This window comes from Cricetulus griseus, chromosome 2, assembly GCF_003668045.3.
Source record: "Cricetulus griseus strain 17A/GY chromosome 2, alternate assembly CriGri-PICRH-1.0, whole genome shotgun sequence".
NCBI classification, from domain to species: domain Eukaryota; kingdom Metazoa; phylum Chordata; class Mammalia; order Rodentia; family Cricetidae; genus Cricetulus; species Cricetulus griseus.
Window position 1 is genome coordinate 458,549,461 of NC_048595.1, and position 25,206 is coordinate 458,574,666.

Below are 25,206 nucleotides of genomic sequence, written 5' to 3' on the forward strand. Positions count from 1 at the left end.
TGAACCACAATTAACCATTTTAGCATGCTAGTGTTGATCCTGAGTGTCATACTTAATGCCTAGTGTAGTATGGAGTAGAACAGCAACTTGGCGCTTTCTCAATTGATCCACTTGGTCTTTTTCTACTTCCCAGTTAACCCGTTTACTTCATTATCCTGGTCCTTCTGTGGTGCTGGTGGGTCCGCCCTACCTTCAGAGCTTAATGGTTTATCCATTAATTGGTTGTATTAGACATCCACGGAGGGGCAGAGGGTGGGGTTTTTGCTGAGGTCAGAGGACAGGAGGAATAGAATTTATTTTCTTCTATTTAATTAAAACAGTGAAGGAATGAAAAATGTATCATCTAGCTAATCCACATAACGTGCTCAAGAGCTGCTGATGTAAAGACAAGAAACCAAGTCTCCAAGGAAGAAGAGTTTTTGAGTGTCCGTGCCACTCAAAATCCTCTGTGAGATGGGTGAGTCCCAGCCTTTTGACTAGGTGCCTCTTCCTAAGTGGTTACTTCTATGGGGGGCTCCGAGGATGGAGAGGAGAGATTTCCAACAACCTTTGCCCACAGACAGGGTCGCGGGGATGGACCGACCTTGTACTGAGTCCTGCTTTCTCTACTTAGAATGGCCGAGTAAGTAAGGAGCCAGCGCTGGCCAGAAAGGAGCGGAAGTTTACTTCCCCCCAAGACGCTGCGCAAGGGTACGGATAGGTCACGCCCACTAGCGGGTGGCCGCCCCTGGGCTCCAGGCTGAGATGCTGGAGTCCGCTCCCGGGAAGGCGCGGACGCACTTGCCACCCAGGGCTGAGCCGGCGAGCGCGCACCCTACGGGAGCCGCCGGCGCCTCCCCGCGGCCCGGGACGCACGTGCCTGGGCCAGGGCCAAGGCCAGTGGCCACTCCGTAGTAGCCGGGGAGGGTGCGAGCGCCTGGCTTCGGGCCGCGGCCGCCGCCCGCCCGCCTGCTCCGGTGGTTGGGCGGAGGAAGCGCGGGACTCCTCCTCCTCCCCGCCGTATTAACATGCACCCAGGGGCGGGTGACCAGCCCAGCCTCGCCGCCCCTGCCCGCCGCTGCTGCGTCCCGGCGCTCAGCCTCCGCGCCAGAGGCGAGCCTTGCGCTCCCGGCGCCGCAATCGCGAGGACGCGGCCTCGCAGACACCTTCCTCCGGCGGGGAGCGGCAGGACCGGTGGTGCGAGCGGCCGCAGCCACCTCGGCGCCCGGCTAGGCTCCTTCCCAAACCCTCGCTGAGAGGCGTCCCCGGCCGCGGAGCCACGGCTCTGACCCTCGCTCCGAAGCTCGTGGGACGGACGGGCAGACGGACAGACGCCACCAGCGAGTTCCGGACTGCGGGCAGTGGCAAGGTAACGCCGGGCTGCACAGCGGGGCTGGGGCGAGCGCGGCGGCGGCGGTGGTGGCGGCGGTGGCGCCGGCGGTGGCGCGCTGGGTGGCTCCGGCTCACCTCCCGCTGCGAGGTCGCGGCTGTCCTCGCATCCTGGGGACTGCGGGCTGCCTCTGCTGGCCTTTGGCTCGCACGCTTAATTCCCTGACTCCTGTCCTGGGGGCATGTCTGGTCCCGGTGGTGACCTCGGGATCCCCGGGGCCAGCGTCCCCTTCCCCAGGCATAGGATCCTCAAAGCTCCCCGGGGTGTTCGTGAAGGGACAGGTTTTTAACTGAGACAGGGTCCCCGGAGGGGGGAGGGGAGGGGTGGGGTGGGGAGGGGACATGAACCGGCGTCCTATGTTTTCTAAGGTCTCCAGCCAAATTCACACCCGGTTCAGCACCTTGCAGGCAAAGGCTCCTGCTCACTGCAGGAGACTTCACCATGAGCTCCAGAGTCGTTTGCAAAAGCAAGTTGTTGCACTCTTTTTGTGTGACATTTTTGGCATTGGTTGTGAAGAGCGACCCCTTCCTCGTGTGTGGAGGGGGGGGGCTGAGAAAGAGAGACACAAAGACAGTGGCACACAGAGGACAGGGTCCGGGGGGGGGGGTCACCGGAGAGTCTCTGAGGCCAATTGCCCGCGAATCGCGTGGCAGGCGGTCATAGCCTGTATTCAAAGGACCGAGTGAGTAGCGCTGGAGCACCCGAGGAACGAGCATCTCTCCTTGCTCCAGGCTGGGCCAGATAACAAATTGCACTTTCATGGAGGGGCGGCTGCAGCTGCGGGAGGGCCCTTCATGGTTCCGCGTGGCGATAAAGACCTTGCATTCAGGACCCGAGGAAGGCAAGCGGTGCCCGTCTTCATGTTGTCCCCGAGGTCGTGGGAAGGGGCGGCCTCGGCCTGGGCGCCCTCTCCAGAAACACTGAGCGCGGGTGCCAGGCGGGCGCCGTGCTGGCCCAGGATGTCTGCTCACCCCTTGCCTGGCCTGGAGCGCTGCGGAATTTTCTGTCTGAGAAGGGGAGGGCACGAAGATGGGAAGGGGTTGCAGGTGGCAAAGCTAGGAGGACAGGCTCTGTGCGGGGTGAGAGGTTATGTCTTTTTATGGACTCTTCGCTTCTCTTGGGGGTCTGGGGGAGACATGGAGAAACTGAGGCTGCGGATCCATCACGCCTCCTGGTCTGTCAAGTGAAGTTATAACAGAATTACAAGATGGATAATAAAAGTCACGGTTACAGACAGAGCTTTAGCTTTTGGATCCTCCTGAATGGCTTCTAACAGCGAGGAGGGAACGCTTAGAATTTAGAACTCAGGAATGGAATTCAGGGCCAAAGGCAAACATCCTGCAGCCCCCTCCCCCCCTAGTTTTTTTTTTTTTTTTTTTTTGTCTTTTTCTGTTTGTTTTAAATCACAAAGGCGATACTGTTAACGGTCAGGTTTTAAAACAGTTATTTATATCACAATTTCAGTTTAGGGAGGCAACTCGCTATTGGCCCTGATCATTCTGTGTGGATAACAATACTGTGTACTCCAAGTTAGATGGAAACGACGTGCAGGCAAGGAGTGGTGCAACTGTTCTGGTTTATACCAGAGGAAAGTTGTCTTTGCTCATGTCGTTTAAAAGGAAATTCAGTACGTTAAAAAAAAAAAGAAGTATAACATGTTCTGAATTTAAGGGCTAGTATTTAAAAGCTACCTTTGGGCCCAGAAAAAAAAATCCAAACTTTGGAATGAAATGAAGATAGAAATCTGGCATCCATAGCATGCTTCTTCATTTTATTTGGATTTGATGGTTCACCTCAAAGTTGCTGGGACCACTACTTTAAGATATTTATTCCAAGTTCTAGGTCTAAAAGACTGTGGAGTCTTTTTAAGCTAAGTGACTGGCTTAAGAGAAAATGTAACTTTGTGTGAGAAAACACTTGCAAATGTAGGCTAAATAGTTTTAAAAACTATACCTGCACCTCTTTCTCTGTTACTCTAAGATTTACTGTTAAGATATAGACAACATAGGGAGAGAGTGGTGGATTTGTATGACTAAGGCATATTGTACATTTCTATGAATTTTCCAAAAAAATAAACACAGGCAACATAAATGTTGGCAAAATGAACTAGTTAACAGATGTTTTAAAAGATCATGAAGTACTTTTCTGACAAAACTTTTCAAATTATATCCTAGCCCGTATGCTGAGCGGGAATGACATGCACAATGAAGCTTTAGTGGTTCAGCACTCTAATTTCTCCCTCTAGATTCATTTCATTCTAGCAAGACTGAAAACATGCGAGCAATTATTCAATGCAAGTGGAAAGAGGACCTCAAAATATTATGCAGGGAAATACCACAAACCTCCATGTTCTGCTTCCCAATCTCTGCCCTTTTAAATTTCTTACTGAATGCAGACTTAGGGACAGAAACTTAATGTACTTAGATCTGTCAAGTGCTTACGTTTGTTCCAAGTAGCCACTAAGACTGCTATTTCATATACTATTTACACCATGGAGATGTGGCTGTGGTTTGGTAGAGGCATGTACCATAATTATTTTTTTTCCAGGAAACTTTTGTGGAAATCTAGTTCACTGCTTTCATTCTACATGATACTAAAATGCTACACACTGGACATTTCTATAATGACATTTGTGCAGTCAACTCAAACGCATATTGTGTTACTTCAGTGATCATCCTCATCAAGTGTTTTAGCCTTTATCAGAGGGGAGATGACTAGTTTCTGCTTAGGAGGCTTCCAGCTGGAGGACTTCAAGAAGATTCCATTTCTTTAGTAACTTTACTTTTGCTGTGAGTTCTTTTATTTCTTTTCTCTCTTTGCATCGATAGGTTGCTTTTCCCTTCAGATTCACATCACAACCAGAAGACTAATTAGGATCTTGGGAAGCCCAATACTGACCTCCCATAATTATAATTCATGCCTATTATATGATGGTCTGTTGTGTTTTTTAAAATTATTAGGGTCAGAGCACATACAGCTCTTGTGAAGGACTGTAGTTAGTTCTCAGCACCCACTTGGGGGAGCCCACAATTATCTCTAACTTGAGATTCATGGACTTCAGTGCCCTCTTCTGGACTTGTGGGTATGTGCACCAAAGTGCACACACATCCACAATTAAAAAATATAAATCTTTTTAAAATTAGATGACTGTTATCATGAGAAGGCCTTTTGCTAGCATTCTAGAAAAATTTTATGCTGCTGAGAAGAACATTGGTGTTTGAACGACACCCCATGTCTTGAGCTGTCTTTTATTGCTGGAAAATCCTAAGTGCTCTCAGTTCTCTGTGTTCCAAGAAAAGAATCACTGTAGTGCCCCTCAAGACATCCTTCATGATTTTTAAATCATGGGACTCTGCAGCCTGATTATTTTTCAGTGCTGGTGAAGGTGACATTCCCTTGATTTGGTCTCAGACAGGAGTAGTCCAAGATTTGTTTCTAGGAGGACCTGATGAGAAGACTTCTAACACCCCCTTTAATTTAAACAACCATAGAGGGCTGGTGGCATGGAACCTTTTCTTCAACCCATATCCACTCAGTTCTGTGATCTATATCCGTGGCTACCTTCTCTGCAACTGTGCAGTGTACAAACTCACACAGCAGATGGGATTAAGAAGAGGAAGAACAAAATGGATGTGTAGATCAGGCAGTTTGAATGGTGAATGGCCTTCCTTTGAGGTCCACTGTTCCTTACTGTGATTTCTAAGAAGCTGTTCTTGCACAGAATGCTGACCCAGCAATTTCTCAGCCTTCATTCTAATACATGGTAGGGCTGAGTGGATGTTTTCATCCTTCAGTGCCTTAGGATTTCACTGATGGATGTTTGTTATCTTCTCTCTCTTAGATAAGTTAGTAACTACTGGGAAACAAGTGATAACCCAGTTAGGAAAACTGGTGCACACACGACTCTGTCAGATATCTAGCTATGATATAAGCCAGTATGGTTGGGATGTGACTGCCTAGTTTACATTTGGTTGCAAACTAGATAGCAATGCCCTAAATATACAAGCAAAATGTAAGCCCAACCCCTCCTCCCTCTTCCTAGAATTTGCCAGAAATGAAACCATTTATTTTTACATTCACTTATAACTTGCATCTGTTGTCACTGACAATTTGTCTGTCTTCTCTTCTCTCAGTGTTTCCTGTCAGATCCGTAAGCAACTACACAAAGCCAAGCTATGAAGTGTGTCATTTGGAGCTGCCCAACCTTGCCAGGTTTCCTTACCATTTAACGGCGCAGGCGATGAGCTTGTGGAAGCCATGGCTAGGCAATTGGAAAAGGAAGAGTTGTGCTGTGCTTGCCTTATCTCCCCTGGCCTTGAGTCAGAATCTCTGCACCGAGACCATTCAGAGATATTTAAAGGGCTCCCTCGGGTGGCGTGTGAAGGTCTCCCCGGGCACATTTCCAGCTCTGCAGCCCTACTCCGTGGCATGGTTTCAGCTAATTTGAAAACATCTGCTAGAGTAACTTCCCTGTTAGCTCTACCTCCGGCAAGTGCTTTTGAATACATGGTAGGCTGATTGGTATTAACCCCACTCTCACCACAGGATTCTTGCCCTTTCCCTGGTTTCTGTCTTGGTTTCAATTTTAGTGGAAACTCAGTGTGAAGTCTATTTCAGGACTAGATGTTTCCCTGCTAGATACCACCCAGATTTCTTTGTAAAAACACATGCTGCAGTTTGTGAGGAAAAATGGCGTGTTGATCTTGCCTTGGACTCCTTAGACAACTCTTCTTTGACAAGATTCATCATGTTATGAACTGGGAAGAAAGCAGGGCACACTCGTCTCTTCCAACACTATTTCCCTTCATACATTAACCCAGACTGCAGGAAGGCAACCTTCTCATTTCTCCAAGCCAGGATGTGCTTTTCTCTCTAATTGTGCAGGGCAGCCGGGGAATCAGGAAGCCCTACCATGTTTGGAACTCTACTGTGTGAACTCTTGCCTGGGCAATTCAGAGGGGGCTCGATTGATTCTGTAGCTGGTGTGAACTGTGATGAGAAGTCTTTTCTCTCTCTTCCCAGGACATAGTTTCTTCAGTGGTTTCTTCTTTCTTACACCTCAATGGAAGAGTCGTTTAATTAGTGAAGCTCTCCAGCTGGATACAGTTTGATAGCTTTGGCTTTGTAGTCTCTTGATGGTCCTTTTCAGTTACTAAGGATGTGTTATCTGGTGATGGTATGATTGGATGACAACCTTCCCCACAGAACACTGTGCTCTCTGTGATCTCAAGAGCTAAATACAGCATGCTCATAACTACCAACAGTGACCAGCACAGTGCACCTGGTAACCGGTCAGTTTATTTATACCAGCTGTGTGAACAGCTGAATCATTGAATAAATGAGTGAGTGGGATGCAGAGCCGTGTTCTAGCTGTGCAGAGTCCGAAACTCCAAAGGTAGCGTTCCCTTGCTTTTGCATGGCTGGCCTTACAAGATCAGATTCTGCATTGTGTAGCCCTGGGCTTACTTGGATAATACCTTTGAGAGACAGATGATCCCAGAGTGGCCAAAATGTCATAGTAATGCTATATTTTCCAGCCAGGGGCCTGCAGTCTTTATGAAAAGGGTAAGATTCTAGATCCAATAAAAATTCCCATTTCTCTTCCTTCCTTCTTAACGCACAGCGAGCTTATTAAGAGCTTACCTGATCCATCTTTTTTGGCCTCACCTTTCAAATCTCCTTTTGGGCCACACACCTTGGAGAACCTGGCACACCTGTGCCCCATTTTAATTAGTGATTTCCTGTTTCTGTTTCTGCCAGCCTCCTGAGGACCAGAAACTGGAGAGATAACAGGGACAGTGGCTAGTATAAGGTTTGTGTCTGGAAGGAAGCGAGATTTCATTAGGGGGTGTCCTAGTTAGTCTGATGACAAGATGACACAAGCTAGAGTCACCAGAGAGGAGGCTGCCTCAGTTGGGGAAGTGCCTCCGTCAGATGGGCCTTTAGGCAAATCTTTGTGGCATTTCCTTGATTATTGACATGGCCTCAGCTCACTGTAGGTGGCATCACTCCTGGGCAGCTGTTCCTGGGAGTTATGAGAAATGTAGTTGAATGTGAGCCAAGTAGCAAGTTGGGAAGAAGCATTCCTGTGTGGTCTCTGTTTCAGTTCCTGCCTCAGATTCCTACTGGAGTTCCTGCCCTGACTTCCATCAGTGATGGAATGTGACCCAGAACAGTAAGACAGACAGACTCCTTCCTCCCTAAGCTGTTTTCTTTTTTTGGGGGGGGGTTATTTATTTATTTATTTATTTATTTATTTATTTATTTATTCTGATAGTGTTTGGTCACAGCAACAGAAAGCAAACTAGCATAGGGACTGAAAGACTGAACCATATCACAGAGGTGAAAGACAAATGCTTCAACTGACTTTCTTAAGCTGAATTCTATGAACTGTGATGCTCCCTTTATGGATAGTATTTGAATCAAACTCTTCATACTCAATGGGAGTGTAGCCTTCAAAGTATTTCTCTAATAAACAGTTTTATAGTCTTTTTTTTTTTTTAAATCAGACAGAAGAGTTTGTTCCTCCCCAGCCTCTACTTCTGGGATATTTGAAAGCCTTGGGGAGATGACTAGCTTCCTGGGTATGCTGAGGTGCCAACTGCAGACTGTTGTAGATGTCAGGGTCACAGTGCAACCTTGAGTGTTCCCTAAGGAATGATGAGGCTCAGTGTGGACATGACCTGTGTTTGTATAACTGATCTTATCACCCCGAATAGCTAAATTTACATGTACACATCAGTGATTCAAAGTAGTTTATCTTGATGGTTAGAGTCCCCCAGGATCCACACAATAGCTCTCAGATATTGGTAATTATATATTGTGTCTAGAATTGAGGAAATTTAAAAAAGTGGGTACTTATTACAACGGAGAATGCACAAGTGCAAGACATTCTTCAGATCTTCGTACAGCATTAAGATGCAATGGAGAGGACCGATTAAAACATGGAAAATATTGGGAGGCTGAGTAGGAGGGTGCTGTGAGTTCAAGGTCAGTCTTTGCAGCATAGTGAATTTCAGGCTAACCTGTGCTATAGACTAAGAACCTGTCACAGAAACAAAACGATGTAGGGAATAGTGAGCAATAATGTGTTGGGTTATGAAATAAAACCAACTGTTCAAACACAAGGGACCACCAATCATATTTATTGTATTTATTTTAGAACATCAATGTGTAGGACTTATCAAAGAATCAAAGCATGATGGGATGCTTCCTAAGGAAGAAAATCTTAAGTGGATACCTCACGGATTGGTAAGAATCAAATCAAAGCAAATATGAGTTAAGGACTTGGTAAGATGTCTACAGAAATATGGTGATCCCTTTCCTGGTTTTGGGGAAATTTGATCCTTGTACCAGTGAATTTGATTCTGGAGGGTGGTGGCATCGCTGATAGAGAACTACCATGGAGTCCATTTACACAGTGCTGTGTGTACTGCTGACATTTTCCAAATATATCTCCCTTCATGGGGTACTCTGTGTGCCATATTTGTCCTTACCATCCTCTTGTGTCTTGTATGCTTTGCAACGTAGTCTGAATTTTAGGATCTATAAAGATAGTGTCATGCTCTTTGGATTCCTAAGCCTTCTCTTACTGCCCAGAAATGTGCTACGTACAGGCTCAGTTTGTGTGTTTTTACTGCCCCATAATATTCCAGTCTATGGCTGCATCATGATTCATGAGCTCATCTTTTCTTGATGGGAGTTTACACTGCTTCCAAACAAGGGTGCTTTAAACATTCTGATGCTCTTCACTGTGCTAACAAAGGAGAGCTCTTTGGGGCATTGCTCAGGATAGCAGTTTCAAGAGGACAGCATCTTACCCTAAACACTTGGCAGATTATGTCTGATTACCAAAATTGGTAGCCTCTATTTATATTCCAACCAACAATCCATAAGAGGTCCTTTTGTTCCACATCCTTGCCAACATTTGGTGATGCATTTTGTATTTTGCTAATCTTGTGAATGTGAGATGGTATCTCATTATGGCATCAATTTGTTGCCGGAGACTGCTAGGAATGTTGGCTAGTTTTTCCTTCTTCCTGACATTTTTGGCTTTGGTGGTGGGATTGGTTTTTCACAAATAACATCTACTCTCTTTACTGCTGTTCATTTAAACTCATTGATTTAGATATTCTGGATGCCAGATGTTTTGTTTCTCAGTATAGTGAATTTCAGTGGTCTTCACTCAGTTAGTGGTTTGCCTTTTCATTTCAATGGTGTCTTGTGGTAACATGTTTCTTTAAGTTTTACAAAATGTAGGTCTTATCATTCCTCATTCTAGGTAGCTTATGAAACCTTTTCTGAGTCTGAAGTGATAAAGAAGCTCTCCTCTTACCTCTCACAAACTACTAGAGCTAAACTTTTACATTGAGTTCTTTATGACTTTAACATCTGTTGGTTACTGTATAAAGCCTTTAATTACAGCCTGAATTTGAAAAAGATACACACCTTACCTTGCTCTTAATTTGTTCCTCCCTTAGGAAGAGTGAGACTGTTGGCTTTTTATGAATTCTGCTGTTGAGAAGCAACAAGACTTCATTTTATGCTTGGAATGTACAATGGATTCTGATCAGGATTGCTTGCCTCCAAGGTCTCTTTGCCTATCTCCTCTTCCTTCTGTCCCTATGTCCCTCCCTCCCTGCCTTCTTTTCCTCCATACCTGTGAGGTAGGGTTTCACAGTGTAGCCCAGCCAGCCTTAGCCTCACAACCGGCACCTGGGATCACAGGCTTACATCAGCAGACTTTGCAAGTTTCTTTTCTAAAGTCTTCATGAGACTTCCAGGAGTACAGAAGAACACACTCATTCTTACTCCTCATTCACCTGTCCCAGCACAAAGCATGTACTGTGCACAGTATGCCTTCAGATGTATCACTGGGACAGGGCATAGGGCATACCTGACTTGGCTTTGTTACTTAGCCTTCTTTGTTTTAAATGCATTTTTTAATTTAAATTCTTTAATTACTACTCATATTTACATATTCATGCCCCCATTCCCTCACGCCCCCATCCTCCCATGTTCCCCACCAGCTCCCTCAATCCACCCCCAACTCCTCCCCAAGGATACTGAGGCCCCCCCACCAGGGACCTTCAAAGTCTGTCATATCATTTAGGGGAGGGCCTAGGCCCTCCTTGCTTTATCTGGACTGCAATAGTATCCCTCCATAGGGAATATTTCCCAAAGTCCAATATGCTCTAGTGATAAAGACTGGCTCCATTGTTAGAGTTCTCCTAGACTGTCTTGACCTCCTAGCTGGCACCCACATTCAGAGGGCTTGGTTTAGGATGGGGACAAGGACCCATGACCAAAGTGGGAGCCTGGGAGCAGAGAGAGGAAGGAGAGCCTTCATCCTGTTGCTGTTAGAAGCAGAAGCAGACACCCACAGCTAAGCACTGAACCATACTACTGGAATCCAGTTGTGGAGAGGGAGAAGGGATGAGCAAAGGAGTCAAGACAGGGTTGGAGAAACCTGCAGAAACAGTGGACCTGACCTAGTGAGAGCATGGAGACCCTTGTCATAAAGCTGGGGAAACAGCATTAGCCTCACTTCTTAATTAGTGCTTTGTGTTAAATTTCTTCACAGTGGATTCCCTGCTGGCTAGGACTTTGCCATTGGCTATTCTGTCTTCCTTACTTGTTTCTCTGCTATTCATGTATTTATATTCTTCCTGTTTGACACATTATGGCAGCCGATTCTCCCAGTCCATGACAAAGGGAGTTAGGATCGTATCTCTTTCTCTCTTTCTGACCATTCTTCTATGTAGACTACTTTGCCACAAGCAAACATTTCTTTCAAAATGTTTATTTTAGAGCCCAGACAAATATTGTATCTCACATGAAACATTGATGGCCTTTTTAGCTGAGGGCTACCTAACTCTCTTCTTAATTCCATTTGTATTTAACTGGGTCATTTATTTTATGACTTACACATGTGAATACCACTAGATGTTAGCCTCCCTCCATGATAAATTAATTTATGTACTTTTGCATCTCTCATAGGCCTAAGCCTACTATCGAACAGAGTGGTTTTAGTGGGTAACAGCTGCTTCCTTGATGATTGGTAATTACTTATTGGAGATGACATAGGCTAAATGGGGATTTGGACTCTGGGGCTATTGGAAATAGGAACATTACTGGAATGTACTAGGATTTGGAATAGCGAGTATTCCAACTAAGCTATAATTTGGTTGTGATATTTAAGATGATTGAGTATCTCCTATAAACCAGTAAAAAATGAGACCTGAGTTTCTGAAATGGTAAAATTTGAGATGTTAATTAGAGGTGGGTCAGTCAATTCTTGGTACCAGCCACTGTTTCTGTGTTTCCCCTTGGGAAATGCCTCCTCTCTCTGCACAACATGATCCACTGTGCCATTCCTTTAACTAACTAAATGGCTTTGTGCAAGCTAATTTCACTGAGCCCAGTTTCCTTATCTGGAAAATGAGGATCATTAAACTTAGATTTCGGTGCATTTGAAAGGATTGGATGACCCAGCTTGTGCAAAGTATCTAGTTCCAAGCCGAACCCATGGTGAGCAATTAAACATGTTCTTAAGGGTGTATTTTATTCACCAGCGCTAACTGGCCAGCCATCTTTCTGCATCAAAGTGGTACTGAGTAAAGAACTTAAAAAATGACTGGTCTAGTTGTGAAACACTTTTCCTCTCATGCTAGAAGTCTACTAAAATCCCTGGATCTGATTCTTTTACACTCCTTTATTGCCCAGTGACAGTGACAATGACTTGGTGAGCAATTCAGTAAGAGCTAGTGTTCATTGAGCACCATGGCCTTTGTACTCAGTCAGGATCCTGGTTTCCTGTGTACCTTGCAGACTGTAGCTGCAGAGTCCACAGGGCAGCACTCACAGCCCCAAGGCTGTCTGATGTTAGACCATCCAGTGTGAAGAGATGACAATGCAAATCAGCTGTAACTGAGAAGACAGTCTCCCAGAACAGTTCAGTGCACCTGGATTAACTACCCAAAGTGTACATTTTAGTTGCTTCTGTTAGAGTGTGTATTTCCTAAGGTGGGGTGAGATATGGGGAATGGAAAGACCTGGTAGGAAGAGGCCATTGTGTCTTGATTTCTGTGGAGGAGCTTGTCCTGTTTGCCATATAGTTCCTGGATGGGTAGAAGGCACTGTGCTCAGCTATAAAGGACTGTCTGCTACCCCCACATCACCCAGGGTCCCAGCTCAGTCAGCTTAGTTCTTAGAGAAAGAACTTTAAAGCTCAAAGTATCCAACAAGCCAAGTGAGAACTTGTCATGGATTGTGTAGAGGGAAAACCTACTGTTTTTATTTCTGGCAAAAGAAAACATTCTAGGATGCTATATTTATTTTGGGCATCATCTGTTGTAGTAACCCTCACACTAAATATTTGTTGTTTGCATTTAAAATAGAAATTAAAAAAAAAGACTTTTCTTGTGCATTTATTCTTCCAGAGATCCTGTTAGGACAGAGATGTTGGCATTCACAGAGTGGCTTGTGTTCTCTGTAAAGGTCAGATGATTGTGGCACTAATGGGTTGTACTTCCATCATGCATTGATAAGCTTATTCATAGTCATTCATAGTCTATTCATTTCTAATTATCTTTTATTTTTCAGATTTTAATGTAATTATAACACTTTCTCCCTTCACATTCTTTCCTCCAGAACCTTCCATATAGTTCTCTTTAAATTCATGATCTTATCTTTCATTAATTGCTGTTACATACATACATACATACATACATACATACATACTTACATGAAAGCATACTCCTAAATACATAAGTACCATCCACTCGGTCTGAATTTGTCACTTGTATGTATGTTTTCAGGGAAGACTATTTGATACTAGTTGATACCTAGTAGCTGTGTTTATTCCTGGGGAAGACTATTTCAACTTCTCTCGGCATTTATTTTTCTACTTATAGCTATTTGTGTAGGCTCAGCTTCCGCCATCCATGCTAGCATATCTGTTGTCCACATTCAGCACACACTTAGGCAGTCATAGTGATTGTGATTACTTTGTGGGTGTAGCTTGTGCCATTTCCAGGAGTCACAATCTCACAGAGAACTTTCAATCCTCTGGCTTTTGCAGTCTTTCCACCCCGTCTTCTTCAATGCTCTCTGACCCTTGGCTACAGTTGTATTGTTGATATGGCCCTGAGGATTATGCTTCACAGCTCTGCATTTTGATTGTTTGTGGTTTTCCTCAATGGTCTGCCACAAAGAGAAGTTTCTTTGATGAATGGTGTGTTCTACACCTAACCATGGGTATGAGGACAGATATTTAGAACATAGTCAGGGATTATACTGATTAAATAAGTGGTGCTTGTAGATGATCCAAGATTTCACTAGCCTGGAGAATTTGGCTAGGTTTCCAGTCCTAGGCATGATTTCTCTCTTGTGGGTGCCTAAAATAACACACAGAAACTTATACTAGTTACAATGCTGCTGGCCAATGACTAGGAATTCTTACTCGCTAGCTCAGTCTTAATTATCAACCTTAACTACTAATCTACATATTTTATAAGGACTTATCGAGGATGCTGGCCATATTCATCCTCTCTTGCCAGGCTCACATGGCAGCTCCACAGAGAAGAGAGGAGGAGGAAGAGAGCAATTTCCTGCTTGTCCCTGCTTATATTCTGAGTCTGCCTACTATGTCACTTCCTGCCTGGATCATAAGACTTGTCTTTACTACATTTCCCAGAATCCTCCTCGACTCCTAGTCCCTCCTAACTTGCTTCCCTATTGGCCAATAGTACTTTATTTATCAACCAGTAAGACAAACATATACACAGAAGAACTTCCCCCATCACCAGTCATGCAAGTTCTCTGGTTGGCAGCTTAGTCTCTGTTGAGTGGCTCTTAAGCCCCGTTAGAGAGCTATTATTTACTACCAAGATCTGTGTGCCACAGCTGTACTGTCAGCATCATTGTATCATGCTGGTCATCCTTGTGTTACATAGGCATCATGGATACATAGAACCATTGGGTTCTTCCCTCCTTTGGAAGATTACATGGTTTCTTCTATTGCCATGAAGGCTAGTCCTCAGGGAGGAGACTGTCAGGTCAGTTCTGCCCCAGGGCCCTTTGGACACTGTGCCTGGAGTGCTTTGTATCTTCAGCAATAGGGGCTTGCCTTCTACTTCATTAGGGCAACTGAGTGCATTATCAGCAGCCTACAAGGTTTTGGGAAACACTGGAAAACTCTGACCAACAACTCAGAAGAGGGCGTCTCATGCCCGGTATTGAGAATTTGTTGGATTGTCTATGGCTCTTGGAGGTGGCATTGTCAGCCTAGATGGGAATTTTCATTTTATTTACGTACCATCTTAAGTATATTGTATGCATTTTTAGGCAGATAGTTAATATACAATTGTGTATGACCTTTTCAGAGCCCTGTCTGTTATTTTACCCTCTTCTCTGTTTCTGTTTTTATCTCTCTTCCTGTCCGTAGTTAGAAATTCCATGTTCTTTCCATTGTCCCCATCAGATCCCTTGTTCCTTGATATTCCACCCTCTATTGATCCCCTACCCCAGACCTTACAACGGTACCCTTTTACCTTCCTGATTTCTGTAGTTACTCCAGGATATACACTCATGCCTGAAGACTTGGAGCTGGGAGTCTCAGATGAGAAAGCACATTCATTGTTTGTCTTTCTGGATCTGGGTCACTGCACTCAGCATGATATTTTCTAGTTCCAGTCATTTACCTACAAATTTATTTTTTTCTTACAGTTGAATAGTATTCCTCAGTAGATAGATGGTACTACATCTTCACTATACATTCATTGGTTGAAGGATATTTAGGTTGTTTCCATTTCCTAACTAATATGAATAGTGCAGCAATGAACATGACTGAGCAAGTATCTATGAATAAGTTGTCAGACTGTCGAGTCCTTTGCGCAATTCAGAATAATGTAAAGGAATACTTAAAAACTTTGCACTCTATTAAGTTGGAAAACCTAAAAGAAATTGATGCGTTTCTAAATTCATCCAAACCACCAAAATTAAATCAAGAAGTCAACAGTCTAAATAGACCTGAACCTAATGAGGAAATTGAAATAGCAATAAAAGCTTTCCAACTTAAAAAAAAAAAAGAATCCAGGGCCAGATGGACTCACAGAAGAATTTTCCCAGACATTCAAAAATCTACAGCCATTCAATCCTTCTTAAACAAGCAAAAGGAGGAAGAGAAGAAGGAGGAAGAGGAGGAGGAGGAAGAGGAGGAAAAGAAGAAGATGATGACAAACAGAAAGAGCATCCCCAAGTTCCTTTCATGAAGCCTCAATACTCTGATATCCAAGTCAGGTAAAGAAACAGCAACAACAAAAAGAAGCCACAGGACAATAACTGTGATGAACATAGACTCAGAAATACTCAACAAATACAGACATATGCAAAAAGATTATACACTGTGATCAAGTTGATCTTAAACCTGAAATGTAGGGATTGTTGAACACATCAAGTCAATAAATATAATAAACCACACAAATAAACTTAAAAGGGGAAAAATCAAATGGTTATCTCAATAGGTGCAGAAGTAAACCTTTGAGAGAATACAACATGCCTTTATAAATAAGAGTCCTAGAGATTCTGTAGGACTAGAGGGAACATATTTCAACCTAATGAAAGCTATGTACAGAAAACCACAGTCTACGTCATCATAAATGGAGGAAATTTTGAAGCAATCCCACTGAAGTCAGGAATGAGACAGAGCTATTCACTACTTCTGTCTCCTTTCCAATATTGCGATCTCAGAAGAGAAGGAAATGAAAGGTATTCAAATTGGAAAAGAAGAAGTCAAGCTATCCCTATTTGCATACAACATTAGAGATCTCCAAAATCCTTTAGAAAACGTCTACAAATGACAACAAAGTTGAGCAATGTGGTAAGATACAGAATTAAACTTGCACAGATCAATAGCTTTTTGGTACCCCAACAATCAACATATAGAGAAAGAGATCATGGGTACATTCACAGTAGCCTCAAGGAAAATAAAATATCTAGGAATAAACTTAATCATGGGAAGTGAATGGCCAATATTAATGAAAACAACTTTAGTAGGGTTTTTTGTTGTTAAAAATAACTTTTTTCGCTGGGCGTTGGTGGTGCACGCCTTTAACTCAGCACTCAGGAGACAGAGGCAGGTGGATCTCTGTGAGTTCGAGCCCAGCCTGGTCTCCAGAGTGAGTGCCAGGATAGGCTCCAAAGATACACAGAGAAACCCTGTCTCGAAAAACCAAAAAGAAAATAATTTTTTCATACAATATATTCAGATCATGGTTCCTTCCCCCCATCTCCTCCAAGATTTTCCCTACCTTCTACCCACACAGTGAAAACCTGAACCCTTTGAAGAATGAGATCTATAATTATTCTAGAAAATAGAAAGACATCCCACCGCATGGATTGGTAGGGTTAGTATTGTAAAATGGTTACTTCACCAAAATTTATTTACAGATTCAATGAAATCCTAATCAAAGCCTCCATCTTTTTCTTCACAGAAACAGGAGAACTAGCCTAAGATTTCCAAGGAGCCTCAAAAGCTGAGGGTTTTTTTATATTGAGTAATTGCTCCTCTTGGAGTCTCTGCTTCCAGACGGTGGCAGCTTGTAACATAACTGTTCGCAGACTCTTTTGGACACATCTTCTATAAACCAAACAGAAATGCACCAATGAAAGTCATACATTTATGAAAAAATCCCTTCTAACCTGCAACCACTTGCCGCAGTGTCTTCCATGTAATGTGGATCACCCTGGCTTCGCAGTGATTGTCACCGTATGAAGTTCTGGCCTCTCAGATTGTCCAGTGATTTCCATTGTCTAGTACCAGAACTGAGTGAAAACCATGTACAGACCAAAGTATTGATGCTGCCTCAGTTGTCTTCTGCTTCCACAACAACAGCATCTCAAGGGTTATTTATGAGCAATAGAGTTGTGGGTAGTAACTTAGGTACTTTTTGCTAAATTTTTATTTTCCTATTATTTCATATTTTAAAGATGATAACCATAATTGATTCATTTCTTCATCCTTTTGTTTTTTTCATTCAACTAATGTAATCTATTCAACAAATACTTTTTTGAGATTCACAAGTCTAAATTCTTTTAATTTAGCCTTGAGAAAGAGTCACAAAAGATGTAACTCAGGCCCCTGCAGAGCCATGGTGTTTATACTGGATGGGAAGTAATGCAATGCATATGGCTTGGTATTTTATTGTATTTTGATACACGGTCTTCTGTAATCCTGGCTTTACTTTCACCAGTTGTCCCATGCATTGGCATTCTGAATACTGAGATTACAGGTGTGTGCAAGTACAACAAATCCATACTTCTTACAGCTATGGAAAAGTAAATGAAATTGGTAAAGATCCAAGTATTTATTTATGAAAAAAACATGAACTTTGGTTCCTGTCTTGTTAAATTCAGACCTTCACTAGACATGACCTAGCTTTAGGGTTTGAAGAGTTTCTACAGGAAGTGTGAGGTTCTTCCATAGATGGCATTATAGTGATCTGCTCAGTTCTCTTTTCTCTCACCATTCTTCTCGCTCTTTTGTTTTTAAGTTCTGGGATTTGCAGAAGGTCCTTGCACATGCCAGGTATATTTCTACTGTTAGCTTCTCTCTTGGGAGCCAAGATTGGAATTCTTTAGCCCACTAGGTCCTCCAGGCTTGCCTGGAACTCATCATCTTTTTGCATTTGCCAGCAAAGTTCAGGAATCACAAGAGCGCACTACAAGACAATTGTGATTTTGGTTTTTAATATCCTATTAGGTCATTAATTATAGCACAGGAGAAATTTCCTATAAACTTGTATTGCAGAAATAATAAGAGACATTGCATTTTGTTGGTTATGTATTGTACACTAAATCCCATTAAATCAGTAATTGTTTTTTTTTATATTCACACTAGCATTATGTAGGAAGTGATATAGTTTACTGAGTATGTGCTTAGATTTCAGAACTTTCAGCAATGGAGTTGATAATTGAACTGGGTGTCTGTGACAGAGTCTGTGCTCCCCAGATGCCTATCCCATTGCCAGATTTTGAATGACATCCAAGAAATGCAGAGTGAAATGGAAAAATGGAAATCAAAAATGTTATCATCTTGCAAAATTGATAGCTATCAGAAACGTGTTTCTAGCTGCCTGAAAGATATATGTTCTTCTTGGTTTAAATTATTTCACTTCAGAGCTTGGATGACCTAGCAGGCAGTTATTTGGACGTTTTTAAAAGTGGTACTTTATTTCTTCCTTAGCTCGCTCCAGCTGTTGCCTGCCATACACATGTGGAGAACATGGCAGAAATGAAATTACTTCTACCGAAATGCTGTTACCAGTTACTTTCTTGTCTCTGTCATCAGATAACTGACAGAAAGCAACATTGCTGAAGAAATAATTCTTTTGGCTCACAGTTAAGGGGGTACCATCTGCCATGGCAGGAAAAGTGTAGCATGAACATGGGACTCCTCATATCTGAGAGTAGCAGGAAAGAGAGAGCCAGCCAGGTCTGTTGGTGTTCATTTTTATTCAGTCAGTACTCATGATGCATAAATTGGTACCACCCACATTTGGAGGGGAGGCCTTCCTCTCTCCCTTAAACCATTCTGGAAATGTCCTCTTAGGTACGCCCAGGGGTGTGTCTCTTGGGTGATTCCGAATCCAGTCAGGTTGACAACGAAGATGAACCAACACAAATACCCAAATCCCAAGTTTCTAAATTAAAGGTGAAGTTACTTTGTTCTCTAATGCCAGTCCTTAAAAAAAGATAATTTCTTACTTGTCATGTCTCTCTTGGTTTTTGACTAGTCCCTGCTCTAGTGGCTTATTTTGGGAGAAGGGCTATTTTGATGACATCAAGAACATAGTACACAAGTAGGTTGCATTTGTCTTGTCTTCTACTTTCTCTGTGTGTCTTCCCATTTGTTGGAGAAACCCTGAATGACAGAGGTGACTCTCTTTGGAAATGTCTAGGGGTGTGACCATCTGCTGGTTCTGGAGAAAACCAGTGTCTGCTTTCCAGAGAAGGATCTGTCAGCCGTGAAGAACTTCAGCTCCCTGCCTCCCGTTGGGCAATCTGTTTGTGAGTGTAAATAAGTATGGACCTCAAAGACAAAGGGACACAGAGATTTAGCCTGCAATAAAGACAGAGTTTAGAAAGCATAATTAACAGGGTTGGCACAGCCTCTGTGAGGATCAGATAAAGGGTTTCTGTAGCAAGGGAGAGGAAAGGGTGTTCAGTTGCCCTTCTAACACATACCTGGAAACCGCATGCTGCTTATCTCTAGGTTCCTTTGCTGTTCAGCCTGCTGGAATTAAAACATCAATCTCTTTAAATAGACTTTGGCAAATCAGCCTCACTATTCTACTTGAGTGGAAGGTTATTCAACTTGTCCATAAAATACTAAAATGATACTGTAGTTTATTTTGAGCTTGAATTTCTTAGGGGAAAATTTAATGTGTAAGCATCTCTACACACATAAACATTGGTACAGGATATTTTGCTCATGTACATTAATGAAACCTGCAGTGAAGACAGATTCACACGAACGTGGTGGAAGAGATCCAGTGTTCTTTATAATGTTCTTACTGTTACTGTATCGTTACAGATGAAAATGCATTTTGTGAGTTAAATGTCTTCGATATTTCTTGCTAAGATCCTGTGAACATTATTTCTAATGCTGTCATTTTGTTTTGGATCACCTTTCAGTCCTGACCTGGAATAAAATTTGAATCTTTAAGGTGCTGTTAAAAGTAATGCTCTAATGGTTATGCGTTGTTCTGTGGGAGACAAGAACTGTGAACCAAATGATTCACCATACTTAAAATCATAACATGCCCTGTGCTTTAAGTCAAGTTCAATGTATTTATGTTGAATATATCCTCAATATTAGTGTATTCTGTGTTGCATGTACATAAGTAAAATGTTTTATTTGGAAATTGTGTAATGCAAAAGAATCTATCATTTGCATGTTAGGTGTGGTAGATGCAAGGATGGCTAAAATTTGGTAGTATTATCTCAGGTACTTTGGTTCATCATCTGGAAGTTTGTCCTGTTGGGGAACCTTCACTCCTCTTCACATGACTGTTTCTTTCTCATTAATGTAACTAACTACCATTTGTAAACCAGTTTCAGCCAGTCTATCATCCACATTCTCAGCACTCTGTCTAGTGTATATATTTTTAGTATTTGTCAAACACTTATTCCTAATAATTATTCAAAGAATGGGTATGAAGTAACAGAGCTCGATGGCTTAACTTTCTTGCTTACGATCACAACTGGACATGTTTTACGTGATTGTTAGTTGAAGAAGTTGACCATAAGATATTGATTTTTAAGCCTGAGTTTTGTGATTTTGCTGGTTCTTCACAAGCACTGGAAATTTATTGTGGGAAATGATTCCACCCTTGTTTCAGTGACCTCACTCTGACCGGAAAGACAGAATAAGAGTTCCACCATCAGGCAGCAGGGAAATGAAGGTTTATAGGGAACTGTGGGAGGTCTAAAGTGCTCACTCAACTGAGCAGACAGATTTATCACAGGCGGGTCTTGGGTTATCAAGGGGCTTTAGATGGTGGAACAGAATTATGGATTTTCCCATGGCCTTTTAAGTTAATCTATGTGAAGCTCACCATCTTCCAAATTGTTACCAACAACAGCTTTCTGGGGCCTCTAATATGCTCTTTCTTAGGGTTAAGTTCTCCATGTGTCAGCTCACAGGTGCAATAATATGTCTTCAAAGTTTCCATTAAAAACTGTGACATCACTGTTATCAGAACCATGACTGAATATAACCCATACATTTAAAGGGAAAATTCAGCATGCTTCAAGGAAGAGGTCTTACTGAGTGCAAAAAGAACTTTATCAGTTACCACTTATGCTTGTGTCCATATGCACTTGTGAGCCACCTTTACACATTGAATTATTCAGAAAATGTCTAAAAAATGTAGCCATTATCAGTATATATTCCCAGTCTGCTGGCTTAGCCATAAGGGTGTTTACAAAGCTGGTCCAGTTTTTCTGCCCAGCATCCATGGTTAAGAGCCAAGGATTCTGAGTAGTGATTCCCTCTGTAGTCCCCACACCAGCACCAGCACCAGCACCTCATCTAGTAGTATGAAACAGTGTAGCTTCTCAGGCTCCAGGTCTGACTCCACGGTCAGGCCCCAGAGGTCAATGTTTTAGCATTTCCCCAGGTAATTACCCTACACCTCAAGAAACCGCTAGTGCTTAGGTTCTTATTTCCAACAAGGTCCTTATTTTTGTATACCTCTGTCCACAGGTCTCATGATCGAGAATACATACCACTCAAAAGAGGGGGTAAAAATAAAAATCACTGATTACAGCAAGAGACCCTTTCTAGTTCCGTGATTGTTTTATGGATAGATTACCACCTCCCGGGACTTCTGCAAACCTTTTTCTGCGTTTCAACTCTTCATCTTACTACCAAATGCCTCCTGTATGACTTAAGCTTCGGTGATCACCATTCTGGTGACTTATCCCCGAATTCCCTCTGGTGTTTTAACTTTAAAACCTGTAAACGGTGTGGTAAGCACCTACATGTCTACTCAGTTGGAGCTTACGCCCTTTCCTTAGGCTCTTCATGTATACACAGCTGGCCCTCTGTTAGTGTCATCTCAGACAGTTTCCTGTGCTTGCGACTCATTGCTAACTGGGTTTTGGATGCTTTCTGTCTTAACTTCTCAGGTACTGGGAGAGGAAAAGTGGAAGAAAGAATTCATAACTTGAACGGGTTCTATTACTGTGATTAAAGAGTCAGGGGATTTATTTATTTATTTATTTATTTATTTATTTATTTATTTATTTATAGAACGTCTGGAGCAATTGTACTCAAGTGCACAAGAATCTCTTCCAAGGTCAAGTTGTGGATGCTACAAAATCATGACGACTTTACATGAACATTCCCTCGCTCTTGGTGTGAGGATTGAGCTCTGAGTGAATGTTGCTGCCATTTCCATTTCTATTTTCACATACCCATCTCAATTTACCCCTCTTCCACCTTTTAAATTATGTTTCCAGTGTCCAGGAATAGTCTTTCCTGACTTCCATGTCTTTGCTTTTTCATGTTGCTATGCTGTATTATTTTCATTGTTGAGAATTTTCTGCCAGCATTCAACATGGTTTTAGTTTCTATTTCTTTACCCATTATGTTTACAGTTGCTCAAGCCAGAAGCAGAAGAGAAAAAGCCAACATCTTTACTTCCCCACACCAACTCATCACATTTTATTGACTAAATGCCTCCTTTCTCTCAAATTAACATTCTACTTCTCAGAAATTCCCAGCTTACTAGATGCCTTTAATATATTTATTCCCCTGAAAATTTGGGAGAACCTTAGCATTCACTATTCAATTTCATCCTCCTCCAAACTGTATTTTGAAGTTATATGCTATAAATAACTTTGAAAAGTTTATTCAAGTTCCCAAATTGAATCTTTTGTTGTCTAATGCTCTGTGATCTATGAGATGAAGTGTGGAGTTTCAGCATTGGGATTTCCTGTAACTCAGTGAAATGCAATTTTGCGGCCTTAAAACTCTTGGCATCGCTTGACCTGATGGAGTTTTGTACTTCCAACTGCTTTGCCCATCGTTTACTAAGTGGAGCTATGTTTTATGAAGTTCCTCTCTATGTCTCACCACAATTATGTCCCCTCTTCAGAGCGTCCTTGCTTCATTTCCTACATGACAGATAGCTAAATATTTTTAAGGACAGCTTGGGGTGGGAATACCCCTGGTTTTCCCAGAGAAGATTTACATACAATCCCCTCTGGTTCCAGAATTATTTCATGTATTCTTGGTATGAAATGTTGCAGGCTCAGGCTCTTCTACTATGTTCTCTCTTTATGACCTCCTTATAGAAGAAAGAATACTATCTGGACCAGAGGATGCAGCTTTTTCCTCCACAGGAGTTGATAATATTACAACAGACATAAAGGATGTGGGGTCCAAGATGCAGCAGAAGGGAAGAGATAGAGATGTTGCCATAATGTGAGCAAATCCAAGGAGAAAGAGAACTTAGAAATGACAGCTTCGAAAAAAAAGCAGAATTTAGTCAACATAGCAAGAGAACAGACAATGTACTGCACTGAGCAGTGCTTTTGGTGTCAACTCACTACAGGTTTAGTGGTCACAGATCATAAAGAGGCATTTTATCATGCTCACAGAATCACAGATTCAGACAGGATATCTTGTTCTTGTGGAAGAGACAGATATATATTAAAGTCTGATCTTTCACAGAGTAAAATGCTGCTTTATAGAGGTAGAATGCCTTGAGAGCATGGAGCAGGTTTTAGTCCATAAGACAGTATAAACTGGGAAGTCTTTTCTAAGGAGTGGCTTTTGGGTTGCATTTTCATGGAGGCTTTTGGGGGTGGGGGGGAGGTACAAGCTGAGAGGCCAAGTCAGTGGAAGAACTGGGCTTGGTCACAGTGAGGATTTGTGAAGGATTCCTGTTGGGATGTGATGGCTGAGGAACCTTGGCACATGCATTGAGGAGTGTGATTTTGTTCACAGTAAAATATCATTTTTGAACATCATATGGTGCATATGGCCAAGGGGCTCAGTGGGTACTGGAGCTTCCTTGAGTTTGACACCCTGAACCTACATGACAGAAGGAGAGAACTAACACCCACAAGATGTCCTCTGACCACCACATGTGCACCGTGCTTTGAGTGAGCCCCTCCCCACATCAATCAATAGATAGATGAAGAAACAATAAAAGCATCATAAAAGTGCATGAAATATGGTCTTGAAACTGCCAAGAAAAGATCTCAAAACATTCTACACACACACACACACACACACACACACACACACACACACACACACATGCACACACACACACACACACGCATGCACACGCACACGCAGGCACACAGATACACGTGCACATGAGCGTGGGCAGACACAAACACACGATATACATATACATACAACATTCACACACATATACATACAGACACACAAGTATACACATAATATACACATTCATACAACATACACATGCATACATGCATTCAACATACACATACAAACACACATGTGCAGACTATGTAAGATGAAGGATATATAAATTAGTTTTTCTCTATGGCTGATCATATGTGTTGCAAGAACATTCTTGAAGTGACTACAGACTCACAAATGTTTGTGTATAAAGTTTATGCCTCTGAGTGTCCAGCAGGAAACTGTACTATGTGTTCAATGAGTCTAGATGATGAGCTTAGCACTGCTTTGGACCCTCCAGTAATCTTTCAGAATAGATTCTTCTAACTTTTAAAAAGTTTAAGTCCAATGAGGACAGTCCCATGAGTTTAAGTCCCATGAGGACAGCTGTGTCTATATTGGCTAGAAAATGCTTAGTGTATTAATGATAAAAAGTGAAATAGTTATGTTATTTTTAATGTCCTTTCACCAGGAGGGCCCTTCAACCTCTTTAAAAATTGTGTTAAAATTTAAGTGGATTATAGAAGTTTTGTTTGAGTCACTGACTTCTATTGGACACTTCTGCAAATAGCTAATTATTAGAACAAACAAAAAGCTCCCGAGAGTAAACTTAAATCAGGTAGAATTATATTAAACTGGAACAGAAAATGTCCCCAAAGAGCATTAGTCCATTCCTGGTACCCTTATTACAGATGAGGAAGTCGCGGCTTAAAGGAACCAAGTGACTTAGCTGCCACCACTCAAAGTAACTCCTAAATTGATGACATCAGGGTTGGGAGCACCTGCGAATATCAGCTATGTGTTTCTTCAGTTGTGTAACATGACATACCGCTGAGACTTGAAAGCTGATTCTTAGCTTGGATTGTGTGGACAACCCCCACCGCCACCC

At 42.4% G+C, this 25,206-nt stretch overlaps 1 protein-coding gene across 1 annotated transcript in view; it reads left to right on the top strand.

Moving 5' to 3' along the window:
- The first annotated feature begins 725 nt into the window (after nt 1-725).
- Nucleotides 726-25,206, top strand: part of LOC100774912 (disks large-associated protein 1) — a 766,677-nt gene continuing 742,196 nt past the window's right edge. Inside the window, exon 1 of the mRNA XM_027397813.2 lies at nt 726-1,348. The gene's annotated coding sequence lies outside the window, so the exon portion shown is untranslated. The remainder of the gene's footprint in view (nt 1,349-25,206) is intronic.